Raw genomic sequence first — 17,175 nt, forward strand, 5'->3', positions numbered from 1 at the left:
TCTGGACCAAGTCGTAAGCAGCCTGCAAATCGACAAAGGCAACATAGAAATTGCAATGGCTAATATCCACTGCCCACCACTTAAAGGAAGTTAACATGAAGTATAAACCTGATCCACTGTGCTGGTCCCAGATCTAAATCCAGCATGGGGATGACTCAGGATTGTGTTTTCAGAAATTCAGGTTGTCAACGTATCAAGAACCTAGTTGCTAACAAGTTTGTGAATGTTATTTATAACACTTACAGGGCAGTGGTACCTTGGCGGCTTCATCAGCCCTCTTCATGGATGGGATTTATCTCCATAAATTCCAAGAATAAAGGATAGGAGCACCTGCTAATATAGTGTTTGTTTATGTAAGGCATCCATTTTAATCGAGAAAGATTGGCAGGGATGTTATTTTATATTATCATATTCTGGGGCCTTCTCCAGTCTGTGGGTGAAAATAGCATTAATAGTAGGGAGAACCTTGTCAAAGTCATAACATACTTCGATTGGGGCATCAATAGCATCAGTCTAGAAAGAAGCAGTATAGAGGGCCTTAAAATATTCAACCGAATTGATCTGCTGAATATAAACTTTTGTTCTCATCATTTTGCTATGGCCCCCATGAGTTACTATATGGCAGAAGATTTTTGTATTGATTCTTTGCCCGCCTCGATGAGATCCTCTCACATTCAGTTTCCAATTTTATTTTCGCTAATATAAGATGTTTTTTTAGGTGACCCTGCATGCTATTATTCTCTCTTTCTCAGTAAGAACAGAAATACGACGATTCTTAGCTGCCCAGCAGTCTAATTTAAACCACTCCTGCAGGTTACGTGCTCATCTATACAACATTAAGTCCCACAAAAATAATTCTTTCAGAGTGGCAAATAAAGTATTACGGGTTTCTAATATTACTGAATCATTATTAAAAAAGTACCAGTGCATGGATTCCTTTTTCATATACAACTTTATTAACATTGGGACACATTCTAATATTCAACTATTTTTACATTCCATGAGTTATTTGTGCATCAAAACTTGCACACTTGCTAAACCGTGGATCAAGATCGTTCTCATGCCCGTGGATTACTTCTCTATCAACCATTACATACCATAAATGTAAACCCATAAGGATGCAATCTTCTTTACATGTACTTTTATACTTCCTGAATGTTGGAGCAGCAGTGCTGTCTGAAGCAGAATGACAATTACAGGAGTGCATGCTCTACAATAGGGTGATATCCAGACGCTGGAGGGCAGAGCTACATAAGTGTTACCTACGATTTGCTACTATATCAGGGATACCCAAGAATACATCCTCTTCCTTGGCCAGACCTAAATCTAAATTGAAACCAGACGGTTCAAATGTGACATTAGCAAGAAATTGAAGGGTAGAGGATTCTTTAGACTTTATTCTTCTATTATAAATATTTATTATAGAAAGATATCTTGTAACTAGGGAAAACCACCAATCCCAATATGTCTGGAGAGCCCATAAGGATCTGTTTGACGGTGAAACTCAGTGAAGATGTTGCCCATACAATAAGGCCACGTGGGGCTCTACCATTATGTGAGCTTTCAGCCTCAATGTGATAGCTTTGTTAGCCCAACCTAGGGGTACAATCAACATCCAATGGTTTTTGGAACAAACACAAATCAACCCATCAAAAAACTTATCTGTGGCTGGTAATTTTGCTTTAACTCCTGCGGTCTTTCAGCTAATGAAGGAGATATTTCTGGTAGAGACTTGCTGAAAAGTACCACCAGCTCCTATAATACTCTTGATGTTGTCCCGGTTTGTGGAAGTTAAAATATTACTGACCAATCTAGGGGACACATCCGACCCTCTATCTATAGTATCTGCTGCAGGAGGACTGGAGAATGTTTCCCAGGTTTGGAATACAGTAAACACAATGAAGATGATTAAATAATACCCTTGTAGACATTATTTTCCTCCAGAGAGAGTCAATATGCTTTATTCGTAGGTAGCTCTGACTTTATTAAACGTAGCCCCGCTGCCTGCAAGGACCCCTTGTGGTGTTGTGGTTGCTATCTAAACTCATTTTTGTGGAGGAGTTGGATGGGATCTCTAAGCCCAGGCGTGGACTTGAGGTCAAACATTATTAGTCCCTTTACAAGGTCTGCATCAACTAAAGTCTCATTTTTCTTTGTGGTCTGTACAATGTATAACACATACTTGCAACAGAATAACCAGTAGGATAACAATTTCAAACATTTCAGACTCAGTGAACAGTCTTATCTTTCAAGGTTACCTTATTTTTAAATATGCCCTCCTGCAATGTAGGGTCTCTTGTCATTTAGACATCGTTCTTTTTTGGGAAGGTATGGGTGTAATGGGTTAGACAGTCAGCGGTGACACTGCCACAACATTGCTTTTTGCAGTATATTTAATAATTTGCGCTTCTATTAGAGGAAGCAATGTCGTGGGATCGATTATCATCCTCTGTCTCCGTTCCATCCTTGCTGTCACCTAATATGGTATTTTGGGCTAATGATTGGCAAGCCTTTGGTGGGTTTTGAGCAAATGCTCTAACAGCCATTGCCCTTCCAAGGTATATCTACTATGATGTAGCATACCATGTTCTCATTGCCGCTAGGATTGTCAGTGTGGCTGTTATTGTGTGCTTAAGCAGGGTGGGGGGGGGGTCTTTGTCTACTCTTAGAATTAGGGATGGCACCAGATAAACTTTAGCTTACCTGCAAGAGCCCAGGTAAGTGTTCAGACAAATGATCACTTAACCCAATTACCTATTGCTTTAAATTACAAATCTCTGCTCTCAACTACCTTAACAGTCTATTTTAATGTATTTGGTAGGAGTCCACAGCGTCTGCATTGGTAGAATAATTTCTAGTTGAGTTTACCCCGTCATTTCTGAGCCTTCAAGCCTATTTGATCACTCAGTACTGAGATCATGAGAATCCAGTCACCAGTCAATTTTTAGGGTTCTGAAAAGGACTTGACATGATTCTTAAGTAGAACCTTATATGAAGATGTCTGTATTCATTTTTAACAGGGTATTTTTGTCTTTATTTACTTTAATGATCGGCTGGGGTCATTAGAATAGCTGTAAAACACATTTATGAGTGTTTTCCTCTAAAAGTTTCTGTTTAAAGTATGTACTGATAAAAGAAATAATGTCAGCTCTAGGTGAATTTTCTAAATTTTGTACCGACAGGATCAATAAAATACAGGTGATGCAGGTATAAAACCAGCAAGGTGGCCCACATTATTCCAAAGGCCCCCATTCAGTCCAAGATCAGTGAATATCTGTGAGATATGGGAGGCTTGGGGCCCACTCATCACATTCTGCATGGAGGTCCAATTACTATCCATTACGCCACTAGTGCCTCTTACCTTTGTAACCCCATCCAGGAGACACATAACCATAACTGCAGACTCCTTCCAGCCTGTTATCCTGTAAATGTTTAGTGTCCACACTCTGATGCCTTAACCGCAGTCTGGAATTGCCATCTTGGGTGTAGTGCTCCATAGAAGCCCTGCCTACATCCGCATGTGTATGTTTATTCTTGACATCAAAGTTCAACATTGATAATGACCCAAAGCCAGCAAGGCATATGGTATTCATTGAGAACCATAGGCTTCAAAATGAACAGTGTACAGGCACTCTTCAATAGAGTGATCCTTTTAAGGAAACAGGCTTTGTAGGCTCCCCCCACTTATTACCCTCATTTGGAATATTAGCTTCTGGCTTTTTGACTCTGAGGGTGCACTGAGGTCTGCTAGCCAGACCTCAAGCCAGTGTTCTAACCCCATACAAATTACATCTTGAACTGATACACTCAATAGACAGTGACTGACTTGCTTATACGTTCCTAGTATATGGTACCTAGGGCATGTAAGACAGAGTGTCCATTCCGGGCTGTAGCAGTGTTTGTGCCACCCTTTGTGTAACAAGGTACTAAATGGTTTTCAACCTGCCGCTGCAGACTGGAAGGATAGTATTTTCACTGCCATTTCGACTTTGCCATTTGAACCAATGGCAGAGACATCCTAGCCCTTAACATTATATATGTGTCCCCTAAGAAGGCAGATAGAGTTCTGTGGCAGGGAATTGTATTTTGTCAAGTAAGACATATGTTTTCGATATGTCTTAACAGCAACTCTTTCAAATTTTTATTTTGCTATGAGTAAAGTCAGTAGCCCCATTGGCAAACACAGAGTTACTGGGTGGCATCCTAACCTCGTTAACTTTTGACTGGGACTACCAAACTGGGTCATGTATGGTGTAAAATTAATCATGGCATTAAATGTGACGTGATAGGCAGATCAAAATTAATGTCACTATTAAAGGTAGGCAACTTGTGGAATACACACACACACACACACTCTCTTTTCTGATCATCTGGGAGATGTTTGAATGACTCCCTGTCTCAGGAACAAAGGCAGTGCTGCAGCAGCAAGATGTCACTTCCTCTGCAGGATGGCCACTCGGGGATTAGTCCAGAGGTGAGTTTCAAAGGGGAAGCAACCATTGATGGGCTTCCCGGTCCAACTACCCCGAGCGGGATGCCTTTTGTTCCTGAATACAGCATAAAGACATGGTCAGAGAGTGGAATCTTGCCACCAAATCTGTTTTACTGTAGGCGTTTAGCCCTCAGGTAGACAAACCTCTAAGGTGGGCTACCAAGCTCCCGACGACTGAGGAAGGTTTGTGCTATCTTGAAAGTCAATAGGTAGGAGGGGACCCAGCAGCCCATTGGCAAGTGACCTCATGGTCTCCACGGAGCACTTTCCTGGGAAAAATATGGCACCCTGACCCTCAGATCATGCTGTAATCAGAGAGAGGACAGACAAAGGACTGCTCAGCTGCCCTTGGACTAGCACAAAGAGAGGCTGCTCGCTTGTAAGGACTGCACTTGCTGCACTTTGGGCTAGCAAAGTTTGGACTGTGCCTACAGCTCCTGGCTTGGCCAAAAGTTGATTCCCTACATCCAACAACAGCAGGAACTTCAAAGATCAGTCGACTGATATCTTGGAACCAGCACCAGTGACACAAGTGCTGAAATTGCTCAAGCTGCAATGTTGGTAGCCACCGCAGAATTTTTGTCACTGCCAGTTGCTGGGCACCCAAGAGAACAAACCTGAGATAGCCAAAACCTGCACCTTTGTATGCTGTCCCTGTAGTGCTATCCAGGACCAGAACAGTCATACCCAAGAGACACTAGCCCCCACCAACAGATTTTGCTCCAACCATGGTGCAGATTGTCCTGTAACCCAGTATTGCCTAGCCAGCTACTGTACTGTAGAGGACTTCGAGGGACCTTGACCTCTGTGGCACCACTTCATCTGTGGACTGAGAAATCTCCACAATGGCACCCTGTCGACCCCACCACAAATGGAGCAGCCTGTGAACATCTTTTTGCCTGAATCCCTCAGCATCAGGACTACTCCCTTGATGCCTACAGCGGTCATTCTGTAAAGTTTGGATCTTGCCCTAAAAACGCTCTGGTGGCCAAGTAACTGTTCAAAGTATCCTTTTTGGTCCCCTAGACCTCTGTCCATCTGGATTTGATCGCCCAAATTGGGCCAGAGTTATCAAACAAAATGTTGCATATTTTTCTAAAGTTTCCAAACTTTTTGTTGGCCAGTGCTTGTTTGCGGTTGATATTAAGGTTATTTATTACTTCTAAAATCTGCATCTTGAGAGCCCTCCAGTGGATTGTGATGCTTAAGGTCAAATTTATTTTTATAAATTGGTGTCTTGTTTCTTTGTGTCGTGTGACTTCCTTACTCTGTTGCTCCGTGCTGTTAAATGCTTCGCACATTGTTGCTTTGCTAAACCTTACCCAGTCTTGAGCTTAAGGTTAAGTAAACATACATGAATGGACCCAAGATGGTATTTGAGTGCACTGCACAATAAGGCCTCCCAACCATATCATGTGATACACCCAAATACTCACAATTATATTTCAAGTGAGTCTGCGGCTTATACAAAAGTTATAATAAAAGCGTCTGGTGGTGGGTGGGTCTATTACATTTTCATAGTTATCAGTGTGTTTGAGAAGACGTTTCAGGAGTTACTGTGATGTATTTATCCAGACTCCTCACTCCTGCATTTTTCTCACAGGAAAGGTCTCAGCAGCAGTTTGGGCCTTCTTCAGGCAGTTGGCTGATAGTGCTAGAGGATCCAGCACTGTAGCTTTCTCTTTCAGTAGGCAGTAAATGCTCAGGACCCAGCAAGGTCAGCTATTCTTGTAACAGGGTCAGCTGCTTCAAAGCCATGCTAGCTTATCCAACCGTGTGATCTTCACCTAGCAATGTATGCTTCCTCCAGCCAAGCTCCCTCCAGGAGAATGTGGGTGCCTGGAGTGGTATGAGTTTACCCCAGCAGTGTTACTTTCTTTTGGTAGTGTGTACTCCATTGACCTGTGAGCACTCTCTCCATGATAAGATGATGCAGGATTCATTTTGTTTATTTATGCTTAAATAATATGTTAATCTGTAACCCGCATTAACTCTAACTTACACACATGATTTATTCACATGCACTCATATTATGTTGCTTATTAATTCTCACCTTGCGCAAATTTAGATTTAGCAGAGTGAAACATATATTTGGTTAACTTTAGTTATTGTGCATTTAAAGTTGGCATGAGTGGGCTTACTGCTTCACTCCCATTTTTTCGGTTACAGATAACAAAGTCGCTGTGTGCTCATTTAGAAAGTTTTTCTTTGCTAGCTTAAATTTTAAAGGTCAAGGTGTAGTTATTAGTTTAGTTGGTCCGAAACTTCAACATCTGCAGTGGATGAGAAATCGGAGGCAAACTTCCTTTGTGTGATATTGTGAAGGTCGCAGTAAGAGAAGAGGTTGGCATTTACTACATTTTACTATTCTGGAGAGAATAGTGGATTTTGCTTGGTCATTGCCTAGTGGGAGACCTTAATATTGTTTGATTTGGGCAGAATGTTATATTTCAACTATGTGAAGGATGTTAGTTAGATCACTTACCCCTGTCCACCCTCACAGGCAGATATTCTTTCTAATCTTCTGAGACCACTGCTCCTTATTTTTATGCTCACAATGATTCTCTGAAAAGCAAGTGCCTTTCTTTTCATTCTAATTGGAACTTTTATCTTGTTCTTCTCTCAGTTCTATTTTGGTTGACACCAGCTGCTTCTAAATTTTCCCAACCTGCCCACAACCTTAGCTTAGAATTAGGGAGTTTCCTTTATGGAAACAAGTTTTAGCTCCGATTTGCACATGTTGCCTCCATTATAATGAAATCTACATGTATCTAATTGAACTTCTTGGGTTATATTCATAAATGCTATATCCAGGTGAATACCGATTTTACCTAATTGATTTGATTGGAGATCTAACTTTACTAACCTGCTAATTACCCTTTATGGTTTTTCAGTTTAGTCCTTTCTGTCATTATTGCGGGGCAAAATCTGCTTACCTGACAATGCATTGCTAAGGAATTTGTGATTTCAGCTTCAGTTCGAGACAAAGACCCCACTAGGTGGATGTAGTGGAGTTTCAAGGTTGCTCCAATATTAGCGTGGTACAAGGCCCATCCTTATCTTATCCGGTTTCAAGGCTGATAACAGAAGATGGTTGTCACTGAGGCGTAGACAGATAATATTTGCTCCAAAACATGTTTACAATTTACCCCCCCAACCTGTGTTCACGAGTTTCCAATAGTCCATCCTGGAGAAATGGCGAGGATTCAGCATTTCAGAGCAATTGCAAAGTCCTAAGAGTATTACTATAGTAGCGTTAAGTGAGATTATGTGACTGTTAGACCTGACAGCCTTAGGGCTGTCACCCTCAACTTTTTGCCTGCCTCCCTCCACTTTTTGACACTGTTTTTGCTGGTTTTAAGACTCTGCACACTTGACCACTGCTAACCAGTGCTAAAGTGCATACGCTCTCTCCCTTACAACATGGTGACATTGTCTCATACCCAATTGGCCTACTTAATTTACTTATAAGTCCCTAGTAATGTGCACTACATGTGCCCAGGGCCTGTAGATTAAATGCTACTAGTGGGCCTGCAGCACTGATTGTGCCACCCACATAAATAGCCCCTTAACCATGTCTCAGGCCTGCCATTGCAAGGCCTGTGTGTACAGTTTCACTGCCAATTCGACTTAGCATTTAAAAGTGCATGCCAAGCCTTAAACTCCCCTTTTTCTACATATACGTATACGTCACCCCTAAGGTAGGTCCTAGTTAACCCATAGGGCAGGGTGCTATGTAGATAAAAGGTAGGACATATACCTATGTAGTATATATGTCCTGGTAATGTAAAAATCCTAAATTTGTTTTTCACTGCTGTGAGACCTGCTCCTTTTATAGGCTAACATTAGGGTTAACCTCATATACTGTTTCAATGGTAGATTCTGATTTGAAAGGGTTAACAGGGTCATATTTAGTATGGCCAGAATGGTAATACAAAATCCTGCTGACTGGTGAAGTTGGATTTCATATTACTATTTTAGACATGCCACTTTTAGAAAGTGACCATTTTTCCTCACTTAAATCCTTCTGTGCCTTACAATCCATGTCTGGCTGGGTTAGGTGACAGCTCCCTTGTGGATTTCACAACTGCACACATCTGCATTCTGAATGGGTCTTCCTGGGCTGGGAGGGTGGAGGGCCTGACACTTACAGTGGCCTGCCCTCACACAATGGACTGCCAAACCCCCTACTGGGACCCTGGCAGACAGGATGTAACTGAAAAGGGTCCTTGTGCACTTCTAAGCCACTCTTTGAAGTCTCCCCCACTTCAAAGGCACATTTGGGTATTTAATCCGGGTCTCTGACCCTACCAACTCAGACACTTCTCGACAAGATACCTACTGGGAAAGAAATCTGAACCAGAACCTGCAACCTGCAAAGAGCAGCTATCTGGCTGCCCAAAGAACTCACCTGACTTCTTTGCTGTAAAGGATAGCTGCATTGCTGTTGCCTTGCTGCCCTCTGGTTCTGCTGAGAAGTGCTCTTCAAGGGCTTGGATTGCCTCCTGTTTTCTGAAGTCTCAGGGCCAAAAAGACTTCATGTCTGCAAAGAACTCCTTGTGTGGTGAAAATCGCCACACAGACTGCCAGAATCGATGCACAGCCTGCACTGCGGTGAGAAAATCATTGCACGCTGAACCGGAACGAAGCCGCCCGGCTCCCCGAGTGGAGATTGATGCAGTGCCAGCATTGCCACTGGAACTTCGACGCACGGACCACCGAATCAACGCATCGCTGAATCGGAACGATGCAGCCTGACTTCCTGCAAGAGGAATCGATGCAGTGCCTGCCGTGCAACAGAAATTCCCTGCATCGCCCCCTGGACCGACGCAGCTCCTGTGAATTCGTTCTGCACACCCAGGATTTCTCTGCATCATCCATGGGGTGTCCAAATACCCCACAGCCCGAGGAAGATCCAAGCCTGCGTGCCTGAAATCGAAGCAAAGCTCTTGCTGCGTGGAAAAGAATTGACGCATTGTCTGTGTGCGCCCGGAGAAACCGACGCACACCTCTCTGTTTTCCACGCATCTGCTTCTCTGCGATCCAGTGCGGATAATTTAGACGCAAACCAGGTACTTTGTGTTTGCAAGAGACACTTGTTGTTTTTAAGAATTAAAAAGACTCCTTTTATCATTACAAAAGTGATATATTAACTTATATTTATCAAATCATGATCGTTTTTGCCATTAATCTACTCAGAAAAATATTCTATATTTTTCTAAACCTGTGTGGTGTATTTTTGTGGTGTTTATACTATGTTGGTGCATGATTTATTGCACAAATACTTTACACATTGCCTTCTAAGTTAAGCCTGCCTACTCAGTGGCAAGCTACCAGAGGGAGGGCACAGGATAATTTGGATTGTGTGTGACTTACCCTGAATAGAGTGAGGGTCCTTGCTTGGACAGGGGGTACCCTGACTGCCAAAAAAATACCCTATTTCTAACAGTGACTTTGAGAGTGTTGTCGAACTTTGCAATGTTTTGTCATATTTAATGATCTAGGACCTCATTATGAGTTTGCTGGTTAGACCACTGGACCGACAAGGTGGAGGTCTTTTGAAAGGTTCTAGATCAATGGTTCCAAGACCTCCGGATTAAGAGTTCCCCATGGGGCTGGTGTAACTGGCTGGGGAAGGCCGGGGCAGTATTATGGAGCTACTGCTGGCCATGCATCCCTACCTGTCAGCACGACGGGCGAACTGTGCCCATGCACCACGTCAAGCACAGACCACAGTGCAACCCAGAACCGCACATTTTTTGGAGGGCCCACGTTGGCCACCACTTCACCCTCAATGGGGCTGTACGCCCTGGGGCTCCCTGTTTTGTGCCCCTCAACTGCCTGACCGCCAAGCTTTCCATGCCTTTGGAATCACCATTGAAAGCTTGTTGGTCCTGCAGGTCGTAATAGCCATGGTGATCCCAATGCTGGGATCTCCAACCTTGACCACCATGGTCAGGACTGCTGCTGCCCCTGCCGCACTGACTATAGTGGTGCCTGTGGTCCACTGGCAGTCTTCTGGTGGTCCAACCACCAAACTCCCAACCTGGCAGTCCGACCGCCAAAGTTGCAACGGCCCAACTAGCAATTGCTACCATGGCAGACCACAGATCGCCAAACTTGTAATAAGACCCTTACTGTGTTGTGCGGTGTGGCGTCCAGTTTGAATCTAGAAGAGTTGTGAGTTGTTGTTAGGATTGTGATGCTCCCTATGTATTTTGCTTGTGCTTAAGTTAAAAGTGCCTGCTGCAAGAGTTGAAGTTTTGGTTATCAGATTCATTGAAATCCAAGTTCCTGGGATAGATGTTAAATATATTAAGTTGCAATTTATCTGTTAAGGATTGTGCTATGGACTGCGAAGCCCTATCATCTGCACATTGAGATAGGGACTTTTAGCTTCTATTGTGAGATTGTACTACTAGAGATTTTTTTTTTTCCAGTCATTTTGCATAGAGGAATAGACTGCAATATTCAGGGTGATTTCTTGCTGGCCGAGATTTCACATTGTGTGTGTGACAATGTCTTTTAGTTTTATTCCCTCACCCCTTTAGAGTGATTATGTATTCAGATTTTTCTTTAGAGGAACATGCAAGAGTTTTGTTTTGTTTTTCATTAATCTACTATCGCAAAGCTAAATTGCTGCTAGGTGAGAGCTGCTGCGAGGTGCTGCAAGCTGCATCATAGGTTCCCGCACTTGTATTTGGCGGTCAGTCTTTATGCCACGCTGCGGTTGGTAGCTACGTCACATAGGGCCGCACTGTGAGTGGACAGTTCCTTGGTGTCACACTGACACTGAATGTTAGAAATGTTGTGTTCTCTATTGTGATACTCTGAAAATTGACAGTTGTTTAAATCGAAGTAATTATTTCATGGTGCATCAAATTTGAAGTAAAGATGAAATACTTTAGGGCACTGAGGGCCTCATTTACAAGCCCCTAGCGGCACACTGCACCAGCGGAGCATAATTGTGTTGGGCGCTCCAGTGGTGCAGTGTGCCAGGCCATATTTACAAAGCCACCTTGCATGGCTTTTCATGGCCTTGTAAATATGGCTCCCTTTGAGGCATAACTCTGCTTGAAAAGGGCATTCCACGGGTGTTGCTGTGGGTGTTTCCACACATCACCCATGAAATCTGATGCATTCCTAGATTTACAAGGCTGGGAATGTGTCAGATTCCTACACCACCTCAGGGAATCATTAACTAACTATGATGAAGACAAGGATTCAGATTTAATGATTGTATGCTAGTTGTCAGCAACTCGATGGAAAATAATTGTTTAAAACTTAATTCAGATAAGACTTAAGTATTCTGTTTGGAAATCAAACTTCCTTCGGGTCCCCATCTTGGTGGGCAGATAAATTAGGCACCCTTCCAACATCGGTGCAAAAGGCCAGAAATGTAGGCGTCTAAATGGAGAATAAGCTCACTTTTGGCGACCAAATAAATGCAGCCACATCATCCATCTTTGTTACATTAAGGATGATAATATAAATTACTCATTATATTCCCCTTGATTTACAAAATACAGTTGCAAACTCAATGGTGGTTTCCAAGCTTGACTATTGTAATTGGTTATACCTAAACATCCAGCAGCAGCAATACCTGAACAAACTACAAATGCTACTAAATGCAGTCCAAGCAGGGATCCCTACATTTAAACTATGTCAATTCAGAAGCTGCATTGGCTACCTGTTAAACAGTGCATTAAGGCCCTGATTTATACTTTTTTGCGCTGCATTACCGTCATTTTTTGATGAATAAGCGGCACAACCCTACAAATTACAATTGTATTTTGCAAGTTTGCGCCGCTTATTCATCAAAAAAAGGCGGTAATGCGGTGCAACAAAATAATAAATCAGGGCCTAAGTTTAAGGTGCTCTGCACTGCTTATAAAGCACTACATGACATAGGGCCCCTCCACTGGAAGCAACATTTCAGTTAGTACAAGCCCAATAGAAATCTTCACTCTGCTGGTGTAAAGACACTGAAGTGAGTCAACTGAGGTGGAAGAAGCTTTTTTATTAGCACAGCCAAATTTGGAACCAACTGCCTTTCCACATCAGATTCTGTTCAAGGCTGTTGGCCGTCAGGAAAGAGCTCAAAACCTGGCTTTTTAGGAATTAGGCTTCTGTCATTTAATTCTCAGAGTTAGTGCCAGGACACCTGCGGGTAATCAAGCGCTTTATAAATATATTGACCTAACATAACATAAAGTGGTGCAACGGGGAGAAATAACATTATTTCTCCCTGTTTTTTCCTCTTTCTGTGTGCTGCATTTTGCAGCACACATAGAAAGAGGAAAATGCTATTATTGATTGTTTATACGCAGGAAGGTATCTCTTCCTGCACATAAACAATCATCCTTGCAACGCAGACACCCTTGCACCATGGTTCGTGCTAGGCAGCAGTTTGTGCGCTAGCGCAGAGGAAAGTACAGGTGTGCACCAGATTTCTGTAAATATGATGCATCCCTGCACAGTATTTGACTTAAACAAAGATCACTGCTGACCTAGGGTCCTTGCAGTTTTCCTAACTTTGTACTTTAATCTGAGAATAATCAAAAAATTGAGGTAATTACTATATGATATGAAGCCCTGACCTAGAGCTCCAGAGTATGAGGCTTTCAATGTATTGGAGTGCTTCACACATGCAAAGAAGAAAGAGAAATGTCAGGCCCCAGCTAAAAAGACAGTCCGTAGTTGTATGGGTGCAAAGTGGGATGATGGTCAACAGGTATGGAGGAGAGAGATAATCGTGGGAGTAAGGATGTATCTCACACTGACCAATACCAAACTAGACAAAAGGAAAGCATGAGAGAGGTGAGGTTAGTGCACAGACATAGGAAACTATTGATAGTGACTCTAGTAATGATTTTTTGCAAGAACTGTGGGTTTCTCAACCACTTCACCCTTAACATAACACAGCCAACTGGAGGAAATCAACCAACGCATAATACCAGTGCGAGTGTATCTTTAAGTCTGGATCAAATAGGGGGAGAGGGGTCAGGAACAGGAACCCTAGACATTACAACTGCTGTCCCAGCCCAATCCCACAGACAATTGTATGGGCTCCAACTATGTCAAGGGGGGCACATACACCTGACATATCTGTGGTGTATTCAGTGCCTGCTACACTGGGTGGTGTTCGGCTTTTGGATTTGGGAGCTTGGCCACACTGTGAGTAGGAATGTATCCACAGACGAGATTAGTGATTGCCCCACAGCACAAGCTGCTCCCAGACCTCTGGGCGTTGCTTGACTCAATGTAGAGTTAGATGAACTTATCAAGGGAAATCGTGACACTAATTACATAAATGGATACATTGAACAGGAATTTATTTTCCTATGTAAAAAATGCATCCAATGTGCCTTTGAAGCATATGCAGTGGTATCAGGGGCCGCAGCTGAGTTTGAAATTAACCTATCTAAGTCTTTCCACAAAAAGTTTATGATGTATGTCAGAGAAGATACACTAAATAGCATGAGAACTCAGGGGCTGCTGGAACATGTGAGGGAATTAGTTGCCAGCACACAGAAGCAGAGTAATATCGCGAACATTAATGACTGGGGGGCAGAGAGGAAAAAAAAGAAGATCAATGATGATTCAGGGGGACCAGGAAAAAGGGGGAGTCAAGAAGACCCAGTAGTGGGTGCTTGCCTGTTGAGCAGGGGAGGCTCCTTCGCAATGGCAAAGGAGCATCGGCCCGCTGGCTAAGAGCCGGCAGTTGAGAAATAAAACGATGTTTTGTTTTCTTTTTCAGCTGTTGGCTCAGTTGAGCCAGCATGTGAAGGGAGAGGTGGGGCTGGGGGAGGGGGAGGGGAAAGGAGAGATGGAGAGTGCACCTAAGTGCGCATGTTAATTTGGTTGGTCGTCTTAGGCCAGCCAAACAGACATGCACACTTAGGTTTCTCCAACCCAGCTGTGTTACGCAGCTGGGCTTGAGAAACTGCACAGACTCCAACGCAGTGTCTGAGTGGCAAATCAAGCCACTCAGACCAATCCTGGTGCTGTTCTCATGCTAGGTGTAGCATGAGAGCAGGATCAGAATTGTGTGGGGAGCCTGTGCTGATGTCCCAGGGAATGCTGGGACTCCATCGGAAGAGGAGCGAGAGGCGGCCGGCATCGTCTCCTGGAAAGGTACTTTTTTTTAATTACTATTGTTCATTTGTTTGTCATTTATTGTCCCCTTTTTCCCCGTAGCCCCCCCACGATCCCTGCCCTTGATATCTACAGACGCTATCGCTGCTATTGAGAGAGGGACAGGGAGGAGGGTACGTTCATGTACCTTGGAATCCTTGAGATCTTGCTACATTTAAAAAATAAAAACTGAGAGAAAGTCCTAATTCTAAGTTGAGTGGTTTGTGAAGATCTCAATGGTGTTGTGGGAAGACCTGAATACCTTCTTTGATATTATGGCTCCTATCGATTTGTGGCCTGAATGCAAAGTGTCAGTCAAGTGGCCAGATAGTGAGCCTCAGAGAGTGGCACAGGCAAATGCCCAGTCATTTCTAGTCCTGCAGACATATGACCGAGAAATTGCCTTTAGAAGATTAAAGTCCCCCATAAAGCAGTTGAGGAGGATTAAGGAGGAGTTAATTTTGGCACAGACAATGTTAGAACAGACAGGATTTCAGAATGGCCAGTAAGTGGTGAATTCTGGTTACAAAACTGGCTTTGTTGCTGGAATGCAGTTAGTTGATCTCCAAGTTAGTGGGAATGGTTTTTCATGTGGTGTAGGACAAAAGGTTCCTGTTGACCCAAATTTGGGAATGGATATAGTTATGTTAAAGAAGACAATGTCATGCCATTATTGTAACAAGTTGGGGCATTGGAAACCTGAGTGCCTTTCAAATCCAAACCAAGTGCAAATTGATGGCTAAGGGACTGATATGAATGTTATGCCTGTAATGTGCAAATGTGAAGGCATCCCTAATTCTAACATGCCCATCTCCTGCGATGCATTCCAGCTTGAATATCCTGAGGTTTGTTGTGAACGTAGGTGTCTCTCTCCCACAGAACCCTTTCCAGAGTTCTATTACTTTCGAACAGTTTCCGATCTTTGACATTGCCAGAAACTCAGGATCTGATCAATCACAATGATGGTGACTGAGAAGGAAGGAGGACTGCATACTTGGCATAACTCTAGGGGAAGACCATAGCAGTCTATATGTTGAAGGAGAGGTGAATGGTCACACCATATTCTTTCTCATTGACACTGGTACTACCCATTCTGCTGTACACGTAGTGGAAGTTCTAAACTTGACCCTCTCGGGAAAACAGACCCAAGTTGTAGGTGCTGCCTAAGTAGATGATTAATCCAATCTCAGCTAAGGTCCCTGTGTAGATTGGACATTTTAAGGTGGAGCATCAATTTGAACTCTGTGATTTAAGTCCTGTAAGCCTTTTAGGGAGAGATCTGTTGTGCAAGCTCACATGCAAACTCACCATAGGCTGTGGCTTGAATTGCCCCCGTAATTGAGTCTGTGCTAGAGGAGGGTATTTTGAGGGAGATACTAGGAAGTCTCTGCAAAGCCCCAACCACGGAAATACAGAAATCAAACAAAAAGTTCCAGGTCCTTCAGAACCTGTGAAAGGTCAATAATATTGTTGTCCCATGTTGTCCTGTGGCACCAAATGCTGCTGTAATACTGTTTCAAATCTTTTGTGATGCTGAGTGGTTCACTGTAATTAACTTGTGCCAAGCATTCTTTTCCATCCCTTTGCACGAAGATAGCCAGGTTCTATTCGAGTTCCAGTTCAGAAGTAGAGTTCTGGCCTGGTGCAGAGCCCCTCAAGGGTATACAGAAAGTACCTTGGTCTTTAACCAGATCTTGAAAAATAATTAAGAGACCCTAAAGTGGCAGGATATTGACAACCTGTTAGTGATGTTAAGAATGCAAGAAGCATCCGGACAAGATACCATAGCCCTGGTGATTTACCTAGCTGAAAATGTGCATAAAGTTCCCAGCTAAGCTTCAGAACTGTTGGGAATAATTCCTGTATCTAGGATATCACATTGAAAAAATGTCTCACAAAAGAATTTCTGCCATACTGCAGATCACCTATAACAAAATGCAAACATAAGTTAGGATGCTTCTGGGAATAGTGGGCTACTGTTGTCAGTGGATTCTCAACTTTTGCTTAGTTGCCAAGCCTCTACAGACACTTACACACAGAAATGTGTCAGATCCACTACCATGGGATGACGATTGTGCACAAGCTTTCCATGAGGTGAGAGATAGTCTTTGCTGTGCCTCAAGTCTAGGAATTACAGACTAAGAGGTTGAGAAGCCTTTTACTCTTTACATGTTCTTAGAGAGACGAGTGTTCCCTGTCAGTACTAATTCAGAAAAATAGAAACTTAAAATGCCCTGTTGCCTGTTTCTCAGCCACTCTTGACTCAATAGCACCAGTTTTCACAGATTTCCTGAATGTGATGGCTGCTTCCGGTGTTGACATTCAACAGTGCAAAGGCATTGTAATGGGGTACCCTCTAACAGTCATGGTATCTCACTGTGCCAAGATCTTTCTTATCCACAACCAAATTCAACACTTGGTCCACAGTAGGTTAACCAAATACTAGCAGATAATCTTTGCTGAAGAAAATGTTATGTTGATTGTCTTAATCCTGTTAAGCTGTAACCACTGCCGGTTGAGGATGAAAATATTGATGGGGTAGATCG

General features: G+C 43.1%; 1 long non-coding RNA gene across 4 annotated transcripts in view; it reads left to right on the top strand.

Moving 5' to 3' along the window:
- Positions 1–17,175, top strand: part of LOC138285290 (uncharacterized) — a 222,877-nt gene that overhangs the window by 162,080 nt on the left and 43,622 nt on the right. The gene's annotated exons all lie outside the window — the stretch shown is intronic.

This window comes from Pleurodeles waltl, chromosome 3_1 (genome assembly GCF_031143425.1).
Source record: "Pleurodeles waltl isolate 20211129_DDA chromosome 3_1, aPleWal1.hap1.20221129, whole genome shotgun sequence".
Classification (NCBI taxonomy): Eukaryota; Metazoa; Chordata; class Amphibia; order Caudata; family Salamandridae; genus Pleurodeles; species Pleurodeles waltl.